Below are 14,977 nucleotides of genomic sequence, written 5' to 3' on the forward strand. Positions count from 1 at the left end.
ACCCTGCCACCTATCAGTCGCAGACCTCACCTCTCCATTGTCTCCTTCCTCATCCATAGCATACAACCAGCAAGCTTCACCACCCAAGACTACATCTGGGCTGCCTTAGTTTCTTGTGCTGTTGCTGTTAAAACAAAACAAAACAAAACAAAACAAAACAAAAAAACTAACAAAAGCAACTTAAGGAAGGAAGAGTTTGTTTTAGATCACAGTTCCAGGCACAGTCCACTATGACGGAGGTGTACAAGCAGCAGGAGCTTGAAAAAATTGGTCACATAAAACATCCATAGTCAAGAGGAAAGAACGAGTTCATGCATATGTGTGTACCAGTGTGCAGCTCGCTCTCTCTCTCTCTCTCTCTCTCTCTCTCTCTCTCTCTCTCTCCCACTCTTACCCGGTCAAGGATTCCTGGCTAAGGAATGATGCCACCCGCACTGGACAGGTCCTCCCACCTCAATTATCGTAATCACAATAATCCCTAGCTGACGTCTCAGAGCCCCTTTCTGGTGATGATTGATGTGGTCAAACTGACGATTAACACTACCATCACGAGACAGAACTGATGAAATAATCCTGTAAAAAAGGCTTAGCACACAGAAGTCAAGTGTGAGCTTTCCCTCTCCAGAAACTGGACCAAATCTTTACCTATAAGTAATGGAAATTATGTTTAGGATATTCTCTCCAGTGCTAAGGATTGAAATTTTAAACATAGAAAAAAAAAAAAAAAAAAGAAGGTTGGAGGTTGCCCAATGGTAGAGCATCCACTGATGTGGAAAGCACGGAGTTTGATCCCTAGCCAAGAAGACACGGAAAGCAACCTTGCATGATACGAAAGACAGAAGATACGGCACACACACATTTTCTAACTTTCATAATATGTGCAGAGACATAGAGAGCATCGGACAGGGTACTCCCAGGTTATTTGTTTGTCAGTGTTATTGAGGGTTCAGACCCAGGTTTAGCAATGCATGCATTTGATGAGTGATGATGGATGGAGAGTAATACCTATCCTGGTGGTGAAAAGAGAGTTAAAGCAATTAAGCTGGGTTGTTTTTTTTTTTTTTCTCTTTCCAGAGTCCAACATTTGTTTCTCCAAGTACAGTGAGTTACAGAGCTAGCACATAATGTACCAATAATGAAAATAACTCTGCGAACAGCATGGAAGTAAGTTGGGGCTACTCCCGCCCACTCAGAGATGGATTTTATGTGCAGAAGCCCAGTGGAATATAAATGAACCTGCTGCATCTGACAAATGAGAGCTGAGAGGCAGAGGCTCCCCGAAAGAGGAAACAGGACACTTTCTTACCTCCCTGTCTGCACAGCGAGGCATGGATGACAGCGGGCCCTCCTTGTGGGACCGATTGTAATAAATGCCGTGATCAGTGTGAATGAATGCCTGCTGCTGGAAACACTCAGTCTAACAGCCTCTAGTTCTCATCATAAACTCCTGATGTGCCCCTGCGTGTCCTTATTCAGGGCACGATTCACTGGTGGCAGGTGTTTGTTTGTGTTCATAAATGTCAGCTCCTTAACATTCGCTTTGGAGATGGAAGAGTGACAGACAAGAGTCCTGTTCTTGCTGAACCCAAGACCCTTCCATAGAGCACGGAAGGGCCAGGCACACACACACACACAGCCACAGCCCCTTCCCCTTGTTGGTTAGGGACGATTCAGCACCGGCAGACACACTCCAGATGTCTTGCTACCATCTGGCTGATGTAGGTTCACAGGAGTGCCCAGCCTCCAGGGACATGCAAGGAGACAGGAAGCCCAAGGCTTCCAAATGGTACGCTGGGGGTTTCCAGAGTGCTCTAACTCTCTAATTGAGCAGCAGGGGTGCCCTGTTTTTCGTGCTGTTTCCTTCCCTGCCCGTTCCTCTTTTCCTGGTTTGCTTTCTCAAGGCTCACTTAATCACATGTCCCTCTTGGGTCAACTGAGTGTGTGCTCACCCGGCTTGCCTAGGCGCTGTCCAAGGTATTGAGGTTGGCTGCTACAAATTGCCATTCACTGCCAGAGGGCATGCTGCATTTCTGCATCTGTGAACTCTCCTTACACAGGGAAAGTGTGGTGGTGGGTAAAAAATAAAGCGATGCCATAGCCTCGCAACCCGAGCTCAGGGGGGCTGAGGAGGAGAGTCGCAAATTCAAGATCCTCCTGGGCTAAATAAAGGTAGACGTTGTTCAACTTCAGCCTGGACAGCTGAGCGAGATCCTGTCTCCAGAAGAGGCCTGGAGCAGTAGTTCAAGTCTAGTGGCAGAGCGCTTGCCTAGGGCGCATGGGCCCTCCGTTAAATCCGCAGCTCTGTCCCCACACACGGTGTATTAAGGGGCAGTGTTGAGCTCTTTATGACTTCTCGTGAAGCTGCTCTCCCCACAGGCATTTAAAACTTAAAAAAAAAAAAAATGCATTAAACTGAAGTGTTTTCAGAGACAGGAAAATCCTTCTTAGAAATCAATAATTATTGATTAATGGCTTGCCGTGTCACAAGTCTAGGGAGGGACTTGGGTTATGTATGGGCATCGGATTTCCAGGAAATTTATAATCTGTCTTGTGAAGGAGACTCCATGTTCACCACACGTAAAACAACCCAAGTCACATGCAGGAAAACGACAAATACTTTCTTTTTAAGATTGGTATACTCAATCACAGCCTTGCTTAAAATAAAAGCACATCCTTTCTCCCTTTTTGTGGTAAATATACACATAAAATTTGCCACAAATCCTTACTATCCTGAATGTATGATGTGTGTGTGTGTGTGTGTGTTTTAATTCTGAGCATGATTTAAAATCTATCTCCCATGTGACCCTGGACCTATTTTTCTATTTCCTAGCGATACTCATTTCAGTGTATGCCATAACCACCCTCCCATCACCTTCCTTCCTGCAAACTCCCCCAGGTGACATTTGCATTGAGTGAACTGATTTTTGTCTTCAAAAAAGGGAAAAAAAATCACAAATAGTGCTTCCCTTTTATTTCAGCTTGAGCTGTTTTCTCCTGGGAAAACAGCTTTTTGCTTGGCAAAAATGGATGTGAAGCATTGGCGAAAACGAAAGGCCGTTTTCGTTGCAAAGAAAACTGCCTCTTGCTTTTGCCAAAAAAAGCAAAACATATGAGACAAACCCACAAATATTTCCCTGTTTGCAAACTCTGTAAAAAAAACGTGATTTTTTTTTCCACCAGCGGTGAGAATATTTTCCCCGCACGACTCTTCTCATTTCTAAAAATTATGGTCCCAGCGGTAGAAGTCACAAGTGACACCTGTGCCACCTCATTAATAGGATTCAATATCCTGGGTATTACTTTTAAACACGTTGAATATTCGTCCCATCATAGGTGACACTGGAAGAGATACAGCCTTCACTTGGTGAGAAGCTTGTCTCAACAAAGTGAAGAGTCACTGACACATGCCGGACCGCTGACCCTGGAAAACAATGTTCAGAGGGAGGGGAGGTGGGTATTCGCTGGGCTTGAAGGCAGAGGAGCAGCTGAATGAATGAAGACTTGTGACAGACTTGTCACTGGGAGAAGAAATCACACCAGGTGGTGGAGAGGATGCGGCAGAGAACACGTTCCAGATACCAGGTTCGTCATCCAGTGTGGGTGCCGCTTCCCAGGGCCCTGTGAAAAGGACAGCACTGAATGAAATGGCCGTTGGAATGCCTCTCAGACCTCCGTGTGCAAGGACCAGACTGGAGGTACATTGGCAAAGTATAGAAAATTTGACTATCCCGAGATCTTGGCTCATTGACTCCCTCATTTCACAAATACTCTGCTTAAATGGGGTCTTTGGTGATGGATGAAGGTGTTGGAACAACAAATCAGATTGGGAGTGTCGCTGTGTGCGACATTTCTTGACACCCCCGTGCTCATCACCATGCCAACTCTTCACCCTGTCATGAAGCTGGGTTCTTTTTCTTGGTGAAGTAGAGACATTTGTTTGCCACCTTTACATTGCTATAATACCTAAAACATCAATACAGACGAGAGGCATTCAAAGCAATAAACTGGTTCAGGGAAGTAGAGTGCAAATACATTTATAATGTGTAAAGTCATATTTTTAAGGATTCTGGTTTTAAGGCAATTCTATGATGAATGTTTTATCACGTAAGAAAACACTTCATCGAGTAAAGATATCTCCCAGCAAATTTATTTATTATAAAAATCTACTTTTGTGGAAGTAATTCTTTGCTGTTCTCAGCCTTGCTACTTCACATTTAGGCCTGTTGTTTCGTATTTTCCTTCAAAGCTGTGGGAGCGGGAGTGGGAGTGGGTGTGGATGGGGTTGTGTTGGCACACAAGTGGACATGTATGCACATGCCTGTGGAGACCAGGGCACAGCCTTGGATGTGGGTGTCATTTCAGGAGCTTTCCGCCATGTTGATTATTAACCAGTTAGTTAGTTAGTTAGTTAATGTTTTAAAAAGAATCTCCTTCCTAGCCTAGGATTTACCAATTAGGTTAGGCTGGCTGGCTAGGAAGCCCCCAAAAGTCACCTGTCTTCACCTCCCCACAGACATGGGATTACATGCCCATGTCACTGGACTGGTTTGTTTGTTTGTTTTTGTTTTTAAACAGAGATTCAAATCAGGCATTCATGCTTGCAAGGCTAACACTCCATCAACCGTGTCCTGCCCTCAGAGCCTCAGAACTGCTTCCAATCAATGCAATCATGACTCAGATCCAACACTAGCAGTATCTATGCTTTATCTGTTTATCAGTTACTTAATGATTAGAGACAAAGTGCCAGTCACCTTATTTTATCCTCTCAGAGCTATTAATGATATGCACTTAAAATTCTTATGCTGTCCCCTTATCTCCCCCTCCCTCTTTGGGGTGCTGGCCCCCTCGCCTGACTGGCAAGTGCAGTACTGCTGAGCCACACCTTCAGCTGCCCTCCTGGGACGTCTGCTTTCTCTGGACAGTTGCCTTCTTGTCTTGCATTGGCTCCCAAGTTCTGCCCTGGAAGGAGGAAGGAAGGAAGACTGGCTTGTGCTTTCCAGGCCGGGTCAGGTTTGGGAACAAGTCTAGCTTAGAGGTGAACCTCTTGTTGCATTCTTGCTCACCTGTCTTTCTTCTTCCTCTTTTGGACATTCTCTGTCCTCCAGGGCATCTTCCAGGATTTCTATCCCCGGAAGACTCAGACGGGGACAGAGGAGGAAGCCACTCGGACTCCTGCCAGCCTTTCACCTTCCTCTTGCTGCACTCTGTACTCCAGCCTGTGCTGGTGCTGGCCCTGAGTTACCTCTTGACCCCTAGCACGCCAAAGCAAGAACAGATGGAAGGAAAGAGCCAAGAGGCTCTGGCTGTTTACATCTGCCATGTTAGCCTCCTTCCCAACCACGCGCGCCATGTTAGCTTCTGAGCTAGGCTCTGAGGTTCTCCAGCTTCAACCTCACACCCCTCTGCGGTTTCTTTATCCAAGGGAATGAACATCCCATGCTTGTTTCCTTTTTAAAAATTTTTAGATGAATTTTTGGTTGTGAGCCTAGCCCTTGAATGACCGAGCCACCTCTCTAACCCTAAATAAAATATTTAAGTTGACATATTAAGTAACGGTTTCATTGTACATTTTCAGATGTCTGCAGCATTATCATTGCCCATTCTTCCCTCAATCAGTGCCATTTGCTTTAGAGAAAGCAAAATCAATGGGAAGGGGTTTGGGGGTGTGGCTCAGCTACCTTCAGGATGCCCTATGTTTAATCCATAGCACCAAAAAGAAAATAGGAGACAAGGGAAACAGAATAAGTAAATGCAAGTAATTAATAGGCTCCCCCCCAAAAAGACAGAAATGTCTATAACAAAGCTATTAGAAATCTTAGACATTTAATACACAAAACAAAGTCTTCAAGAAAACCTTTACTGGACATAATTGATATAATGATTAGAACTGATACAGATAAAGATAGATGCAGTGAACTGGAAAATCAAGCTGGGCACATTCAAAGAAAGCATCAAGAAAGAAAAGGATAAGAGAAAGGTTAAATGGCATTGAAGCAAAATGAGCACTGTCAGTGCATGACGGGAATTCCCAGACAAGAGACAAAACCAAACAGGGAGAAAATTAGTTAAAGAAATTGGCATTATTTGTTTCTGGAAACACCCTTTCCCTTCAAAGAGACTGATCTTTTTTGAGACTTTGCAACCAAGTCAGTAATATGCCTTGAGTTCATTTTAGACTATGTTCTTAACCTGCTGTCCTACTGTGTGCTCAGCCTGGTTGAGTTTAACCTGCCTGTAAAAGAACAATGTAAACAGTTTTACTATGCCTTGCACTTCCCCTCTAATCAGCTTTGACAAGCTATGTGCGTGCATAGCTTTAAAGTTAAGATAGATGCTCTTCCATGTCCCTACCCAGGAGGGAAAGAGAGAGACAGAGAGACAGAGGGAGGAGAAAGTGTGTGTGTGTGTGTGTGTGTGTGTGTGTGTGTGTGTGTGTTGCGGTCATCATTTGTTCCAAGCAGCTGTCAGGTTGAAAGCAACCTTGAACAACAAATACCCCGCAGATGTTGGAAGCAACATGCAGATCTAGGGTGGAAACGTGTTTGCAGTTCTGGTGCTGCTCTGGGTCAGTTGGGGTCAGTAAAGTCACTTCTTCCCTTGGGAGACTATTAAACTTCACTGTTTAAAAAAAAAAAAAGTGTCTGCCTTCCTTTCCTACATCACGTCTTCTGTGCTGTTCAGTAAATACAGAGCAGGCAACAGGGACAGGCAAGGACAATCAGACACACACAACAGACAGACTACAGACAGGCCATAAACTAATGGACCATAAACTAATGACAGATGGAAGACTCAGGGGAAAACAGAGAATTGTAATTTGGGCTCATTCTTGATCTAAATCATTCCAAAAGGAGCTCTCTTTTCCCGTTCCTTCATGTGATACCAACAAGATATGAAACCATTTTTTTTTTCCAGAATTAGACTAAGGAAGAAAACTTCAGAATGAAAGGTTATAGCCAATGCTAAACTGTCAAAGGGGTAGAGAGTAAGGAATGAGATGTGTTACACTCAAATGGGAAAAAATCAAAGCCAGAGAGAAAAACCCTTAATTTAAGGAAGAGGCAAATCACTATAATGGGAACAGGAATGAGGGGGCAGGTGGAGCTAAATGGCAGAGTGACCTCCTGACATCTCCAGGGTTCTGGGTTCCATCCTCTGTACTGAAGAAACAATTCGTAGCAGTAACAAAGAGTCACGTGGACAGCAGGACTATTGACAGGCACAGAGAGGTGATCTTCAAAACAGTGACGGCAAGAAACTTCGACCCTAACCATTTATATTTAGCCAATATTTCATTTAAACATGAATGTGAATGAAGATATGATTAAGCATGGTTCCGAGGAAGACTGATGCTGATGTTTGATGTGTTTTTGAAAGAATTCTTTAAGGAAGGAAATTAATCCAGAAGACAGAAAAAAAGGCAATATGGTTTTAGTACATAAAAGATACTGGCTCATAATATAGCATGGCGAGCCTTGAAAACACTAGTGAAAAAGGAGAGCCATGAGAGCCACACTTGTGTGGTTCCATTTATAGTCAATTCCCTAACTAGGAAAATCCACAGTGATGAAAAGCAGGACACTGCCAGGCCGAGGGGGAGGGGACGGGGGGAGTGGGATGGATGGACACAGACCACTAATGGATGTAGGGTAATGAATTGTTCTGGAAATAGAGTAGGGGTGGGTGGTCACATGACTCTGTGGTCATACTAAAAGGACCTAAAGTACAATTTGAAATTTTGACATGTGTATTTCCAGCTTCTTGAGATAAGGCCTCATTATGTAACTAAAGCCGGTCTCAAGCCTGCCATCCTCCTGCCTCAGGTACAGTATATTTTAAAATAAATACACCCAGAAAAGGAAGCAGCAGGAGTTGGTAGGGGATAAAAAGAGAAGGCAGTGTGTCGGTGAGAAACGTAAAGTGATGAGCATGTATGGAAATGCCACACTGTTTTCATCATTTTATACAGCAACTACATGCTAATAATAAATAAAAATGCAAAAATCAAATAGAAATACTGGCATAAGAAAAACAACCAATAGCATCTCTTCACCTGTCTGTGGGCTGGGAATGTAGCTCAGAAGTAGGGTGTCTTTTACAGCCTCCTTTTCCAAACAGTTTACACTTCTCTTTTCTTGTCACATGTGTTTCAATTCCTCTCTTCCTTCCTCTCTCTCTCCCTTAATATTTCCTCCTGTTCTCTCATGGTCCCCTTTTTATGTTCATGACCTACACACATACACACACACACACACACACCTAAACCTAGATGCTATATATGAAAGGGAATAGGCATTTGTCTTTTTATGTCCAGCTCATTTTGCTTACCATGATGACGTTCAGTTCCATACATTTCTTCGGAAATGTCATGTGTTTATTTTTTTAATGGCCGAATAAAATTGCATAGTGTATGGGTACCACGTTTGCTTCATCCATTCATCTGTGGATGGACGTCTAGGCTGGTTCCACACCCTGGCTATTGTGACTAGTATAGCTATATACACTGATGTGCAAGTATCTCTGTGATCTGCCGACTTGGAGCTCTTCAGGTGTACCCAGGAGTGTTATCGCTGGATCACTTTTACTCTATTTTTAGTTTTTAAGAAGCCTCCACACTGACTTTCACGCTAACTTTCTATTTTTCATTTGGCTTTTCAAATATGAAAGAAATATTAATTTAACTTTATCCAAGGCTATTTTAACATTTGATTGGTTGGGCATTCAGAGAGAAACGTGTAGGCCGAGAGATTTTCCATGTACCTTAATAGCTTTTATATACAAAATGAGACTACTTCAAAATTCAATCAATGATCTGTTGAATATTTCATCTCGGTGGAAACTCGGATCAGACGTGGAGCCCATGGAGTAAATCTGCCTCATGAGACAGTATCTGGTTGGTGTTTGGCTCTCAGTTTCTAGATATAGAAAGTGGAAAGTATTCAGGAAGATGCCTGTCTCTGTAAATGCTGGCCCTGGCTTCAAAGGCAGCCCATTAGGCTGGCATGGTGGCTCCTGTCTATAATCTCAGCAGTCAGGATGCTGAATCAGGAGGACTGCAAGTAGTTCAAGCCCAGACTACATTACAAATTAAATTCCTAGTCACCCTAGACTACATGGTTGTCTCAAAACAAAACCAACCAACCAAACAAACAACAAACAGAACACACACAAATACACACACACAAACAAGGGCAATCCATTAAGGTTCAATTTGAAATGTTTCTTTGAAATTAAATCATAAACGATGTACTCTGTGCCAGAACTCTTCTATGTGAATGGTAGCCAAAACTTCAAAGGGTAAACTGTTCCTGCATTTGATAATTATGAGAATTCAGTGAGGAAAATTAGTCTCATTTTATAAAAACTCTGGATCTGTATTACAAGTTGGTCTGTGTTAACTATGCAACTATAGTTCAGTAGTACTTTGATGATTCTAGAATACTATATTAGAGAAATGGCCAGTAACCTATTCAGAGCCACGGTACAGAAACAAGTGACATTCTGGCTGGCAGATACAAGGAAGGAGAGGAGGGCCCCAATGGGTGTATAGGAGCTCTCAGTGAAAATGAAAACTATATTCATAAGATAACCAAGTAAAGATTATATATCAAATAACCTAAAAAGAGAGAGAGAACTAAAATTAAACAAAAATTAAATCTCATTGATTCGCATTGAACATTTTCAGCCATACTCAGTATACAAAAAACGATAAACACGCCATGTTATGGAATCCTTGTCAGGAAGAGCTATGGGAAGCAAGACAAGGGTTAGGTGCAGGATGGCTGAAAGGCACTTAGTGACCTGGGAAGGCAGTTCTGGCCTTGGTAGTATTGATCTTTAATAGAGCCTCGTGTCTGTTGTTACGGTGTGAAGACACTGTGTAGAGACAGGATTGCACAGCCCTAGTAGGGAACTCTGAAGATACATGTATTCATTACTTAAATTTATCCACTTAACTGACAGCTGCCTGTGGCATTTTTATTAGTCACCAAGTACTGAAGGTCTATGAACCAGGCACCGTGTCATTGATGAGCCTGGAGAGTTGGGCAGAGACTAGAGTATTACAGTTTGGACCTGGACTGTCTCCGGCAATCCTTATCTTTATTGACAAGTTGACTAGATTTAGTCACTAAGTGACATATCTCTAGATATCTCTGGAAGGATGTTTCAACAGAGGTTTAGGGGAGGAGGGAAGATCCATCCTGAATGTGGATGGCACATTCCTATCATAGGGGTCCTAGATAAAACAAAATGGGATAAAAACAGTCTGGCGCCTTCTCAGACAATTAGGAATAGTGCTTCCTCAAGACCCAGATATACCACTCCTAGGTATATATCTAAAAGATACTCAAGTACACAACAAGGACATTTGCTCAACCATGTTCATAGCAGCTTTTATTTGTAATATCCAGAAGCTGGAAAGAACCCATGTCCCTCAGTTGAGGAATGGATACAGAAATTGTGGTACATTGACATAGTGGGATACTACTCAACTTAAAAACAAGGACATCATGAAATTTGCAGGCAAATGTGGGAACTAGAAAAGATCATCTTGAGTGAGGTATCCCAGAAGCAGAAAGACACACATGGTTTATAAGTGGATAGTCAACGTATAATACAGGATAGACATACTAAAATCTGTACGCCTAGGGAAGCTGAGCCAGAAGGAGGACCCTGGGTAAGATAATCATCCTCATTCAGAAAGGCAAATGCGATGGACATCAGAGGAGGAAGGAAAAAGGCAACAAGACAGGAGCCTACCACAGAGGGACTCTGAAAGACTCTACCCTGCAGGGTATCAAAGCAGAGGCTGAGACTCATAGCCAAACTTTGGGCAGAGAGCAGGGAATCTTATGAAAGAAGGGAGAGATAGAAGGATCTGGAGGGGGCAGGAGCTTCACAAGGATAGAGAGAAAAAAATCTGGGCATGGGGGTCCTTTCTGAGACTGATACTCCAACCAGGGACCATTCATGGAGATAACCTAGAACCCCTGCACCAATGTAGCCTGTGGCAGCTCAGTGTCCAAGTAGGTTTCCTAGTAATGAGAACAGGGACTGTCTCTGACATGAACTCAGTGGCTGGCCCTTTAATCACCTCTGTCTGAGCAGGGTGAAGCCTTACTAGGCCACAGAAGAAGACAATGCAGCCAGTCCTGATGAGAACTGATAGGCTAGGATCAGATGGAAGGGGAGGAGGATCTCCCCTGTCAGTGGACTTGGGGAGGGGCATGGAAGGAGATGAGGGAGGGTGGGATTTGGAGGGGACCAAAGAGGGGGCTACAGCTGGGATACAAAGTGAATAAACTGTAATTAATAACACAACAAATAATTTTTTAAATGGGGGAAAATGAGTTTTGAGGCTAGCTAAGTACCAGAATTCATCTCTGTTTCCTGACTATGTATTAGCTATGTGATCAGCCACCTCACACCACTGCCATGCCTTTTTACCATGATAAACTAACGGTGGTCTCAAACTAGGAGCTGAAACAAACACTTATTTAAGTTGCACCTCTCAGTTATTTTTGTCAGAACGACAAGAAAAGTAACTAATTAAATCAACTCTTCAAAGGCACACATCCGTTAAGACTTGGTATTGGGAAGTGGTAGAATCTTTAGGAGAGGCCTAATGGGAGGAAGTGAGGTTATTGGGAGCATGGCCTTGAAGGGAACAGTGGGACCCTATTCTCTCTCTCTTCCTCTAGGTTGACTCATGCTAGGAAGGTGCTATGCCCCCGTTCTTGAGTGCTGGGAATACCATCTCTGGCTCTTCTGTCATTATCTGTCATCAGTCAACACATGAACCTAACTGAACAGTTACCCTGTTTCTAACAAACAGGAAAATAAGTCATGGCTAAGTGATGGCTATGTCTTACTCCATGGTGTCCGTTTCTTGTGAACCTTCTTAATGCTCAAATCTGATGTTAAAGTTGATGGGAGTACAGTAATTTGATCAGCCTAATGTATAGAGCGAAGACTTCGCCAGAGGGTAAAGACTCCTTCCCAAAGAAAGCACATTCTTTGAGATAACGTCATGTTACCAAAACACATGCATTTTCTTCTCTGTCTCTCACAGCTGCTGTTAGTTTTCTTCTGTTATTTGTACTATCTCTAAACCACATTTAAGACTCATTGGTTTCAAGGTGAAGAAGCTTTGCTGGGAGCCTACACTATTATTATCATTACAGTCATTATTTTTTTTTATTGTTATGGTGCTATTATATGTATGGTGTGTGTGTGTGTGTTAAAGTGCCTTTATCCATTGATCTGTCTTTCCATCCCAGAACCCCAAGTTTTAAGTGAATGGAATCTCAACTCAATTGACTTCCAGGAAGAGGACAATTGAGTGCACTTCCAGGAAGTGCACAGTGGAGTGTACACATTAATCATAGGGGACAGACTTAGCTGGTCTCAGAAGAAGCCCTGTTACATTTCCCACGGATCAGCTAAAAGCGTGGGAAGCTCTCTACTCACAGGGAATAATGGCTCAGAAAGACAGCCTCACCCAGCCTCACCTTCTCAGGATGCGGGAAGAATCTTCCTCCTCCCAACAGTTGCAACAGAAGTTCTGGAAGTGAGTCCTGCTGGTTCTGTGGCTGAGCAGCTTGGGCCTGCTGGCACCCTTGCAAGCCAGAGACGGGATCAGCCCTTCAAAACTCAGCTGTTGTGGTATTGACATTCAACTCTAGAAGGCTTCTCTGCCTGCACTAGTTCCCAAATAATTGAGGCAGAGACCTTTTAGGAATTATAAAGTCTTTTAGGCACCATAACTTGGCAGGTATCAACCCTCTAAGTTTTGCTGTTTCCCAGCTACACATCCCATGTCAGTTGCCTTAATTGTTCCTGTCTGTGTTGCTTATCCCCTCCTCCTCATCCTGGCTTCATGGTCCCTCTTTGACCCCAAGGCCGGGAACCTAAGTTCTGCCTACTTCTCTTCTGCCCAGTTACAGGATTCTGTAACTTTATTAACCAATCAACTTCAAATCAGGCAGAGCAAAGTTTACACAACAAAGACCTGTGTGTCTAAGGATGCACCCCTCTGGGAGACAACGGGATCTTGAGGGGCCAGTAACTAGCATTAGAACACATAGCACCAGGTCAACCCCTGATACTCAGGATAGCGTCAGGAAAGACCACAAATGTTCCCTGGTGCACTAATAAGGGCTGAGCCTGGAGCCTTCTAAAGGCTGGGCATGTACATAGCCAATCTGCCTGATGCTGTGTGTGCCCACCCACTGGGTTCTGCTCAGCCTGGGCAAGTTCTTGTTTGGACACATGGAAATGAAAGGAAAATGGTAATCCAAGGGTAGCAATATACACAAAAAATCCTAATAACTGAGAAGGCCAAGGCCGGAGAATTCCTGGAGCCCAGGAGTTGGGCCTAACCTAGGAACCGTCTTTCAAATGAAGGTGCAAGCAAACCAAAGGCTCCTGCTTGCACAGCTATCTTTAAACCACACATTCAGGACCATCTGAGCCTGTATCTCCAGAAATGCAATTGCTGATGTTTCTTTTAGGGTTTTCGGGCAAAAGGCCGATCTCTTGAAACACAGACAGACTAGGTCCAGCCACCCATCCCAATATCCCAACTAAAGAGAGAAATGGCGAATGGAAGAAAAAGACAATGTGGCCCATGTTGCAAGGTACAGATAAAGGTGCCAGGGACTCAGAGTCCCTGGGGTGGGAGGTGGGGTGCTGGCATGAGTTTTACACTTACGAGGAGGAGCGCTTGCAACAGAAAGTGAGGATATGCATAGTTAAACAGACTTGGTTAGAGTGTGGGCTGGCTGCTCATGAGCTCAGTGCTCATTCTTCAGAGTGATCCGAAGAAGTCCTTATTGCTGAGAGGACGACGTAGTTCCCACGATTGTGTTTGCTTGTGCTGGGAATGGGGTGAGGTGGTGGGGTCCCACCTTATCACCTTGCTGTCTGTGCAGCTTTGCTATTCCTGGAGGCCAAGGTGACCTTGGGTTTTAGCAGTGGCTTGAGACTTTAATGTACCTTATATGACACTGGAGTGGGACTTTGTAAAATGGATAGCGAGATGCCTCTATTACTCCCATCTCTGTTCCTTTGGCCTCGAAGGGGCCTAGGAACCAGGTTAGGCCTAGGTTAGGACTCACTTGCTTTTTGTAGTTACTCCTGTGAGTAACTACACTCCTGTGTGTAGAGGCAAACGGGTGACCCAAGGTAAAGGAAACAGACTCAACGATTTTTAGCAAAAACTACTCCTAAGTTGCTGTTATACCCAAACCCCAAATCTGTTTTACTTTTGCCGCTTCTAAGTTTGCATTGTTCGGCACATCTCAGCCCTATGTTGCCTCCAGCCTCCTAATGCTTTTCACTTTATGGTACTCTCCAATTTGTGCCCTCCCTCACCCTGTGTGATATTATGATACAATAAGAAAAGTATATTTGGTCTTCATCCCCTGGTCCTAGCACTGAGCTCCTAAAATCACTTGGAATTTCCTGAGTGGAGGAGGTAAGTCAAGTCTCTTTCGACCACACCTGAGAGAAAGCCCTTAAGGATGAGAGCTAGTTGCTAAGGGAACCAACAAGTGAGGCCAAGAGGTACCTGAAGGTGCCTCTAGCCACTGATTTCATTGGTTGTGCCTGTGGAATGATAAAATGGGAGTTTCTCTGACACCGCCATCGGATGGAATAATGACATGGACACCCTTTATAATTATTATAAGCTAGTGGCACTGTAGATGGGCAGATTCTCAGGTATTTTAATCCAACATTCTGCCTCATGGCCCATAACCCGTCCGCCTTAGTCTCTATTCCCAGCACCTGCTACTTCCTCTGTGTCCATTTGGCGACAGACTGCCCTCAGCTATTGATTGTTCAGCTCTCACTGAGCCAATCAGAAGGTGAGGGAAGTGTATCCTTACAAAATATGGCCATAAGTCAAGACTTCCCTACCTCCTTGGCCCATAAGAACAACCAAAGAACAACAGTACCAAAGTCTGGCCTATAA

At 43.8% G+C, this 14,977-nt stretch overlaps 1 long non-coding RNA gene across 3 annotated transcripts in view; it reads left to right on the forward strand.

Annotated features, from left to right (window-relative positions):
- The window catches only part of LOC110560380 (uncharacterized), a 59,297-nt gene extending 52,689 nt beyond the window's left edge, over nt 1–6,608 (forward strand). The window contains exons 3-4 of one of the 3 annotated variants that reach the window (XR_009584654.1): nt 1,075–3,695; nt 5,106–6,608. This is a non-coding gene — a long non-coding RNA (uncharacterized LOC110560380). Of the gene's footprint in view, nt 1–1,074 lie in introns of all 3 variants that reach the window. The other 2 variants (XR_009584653.1, XR_002477128.2) reach the window with 2 other exon arrangements.
- Nucleotides 6,609–14,977: the final 8,369 nt, after the last annotated feature.

The sequence above is a fragment of the Meriones unguiculatus genome, chromosome 11, assembly GCF_030254825.1.
Source record: "Meriones unguiculatus strain TT.TT164.6M chromosome 11, Bangor_MerUng_6.1, whole genome shotgun sequence".
NCBI lineage: Eukaryota > Metazoa > Chordata > Mammalia > Rodentia > Muridae > Meriones > Meriones unguiculatus.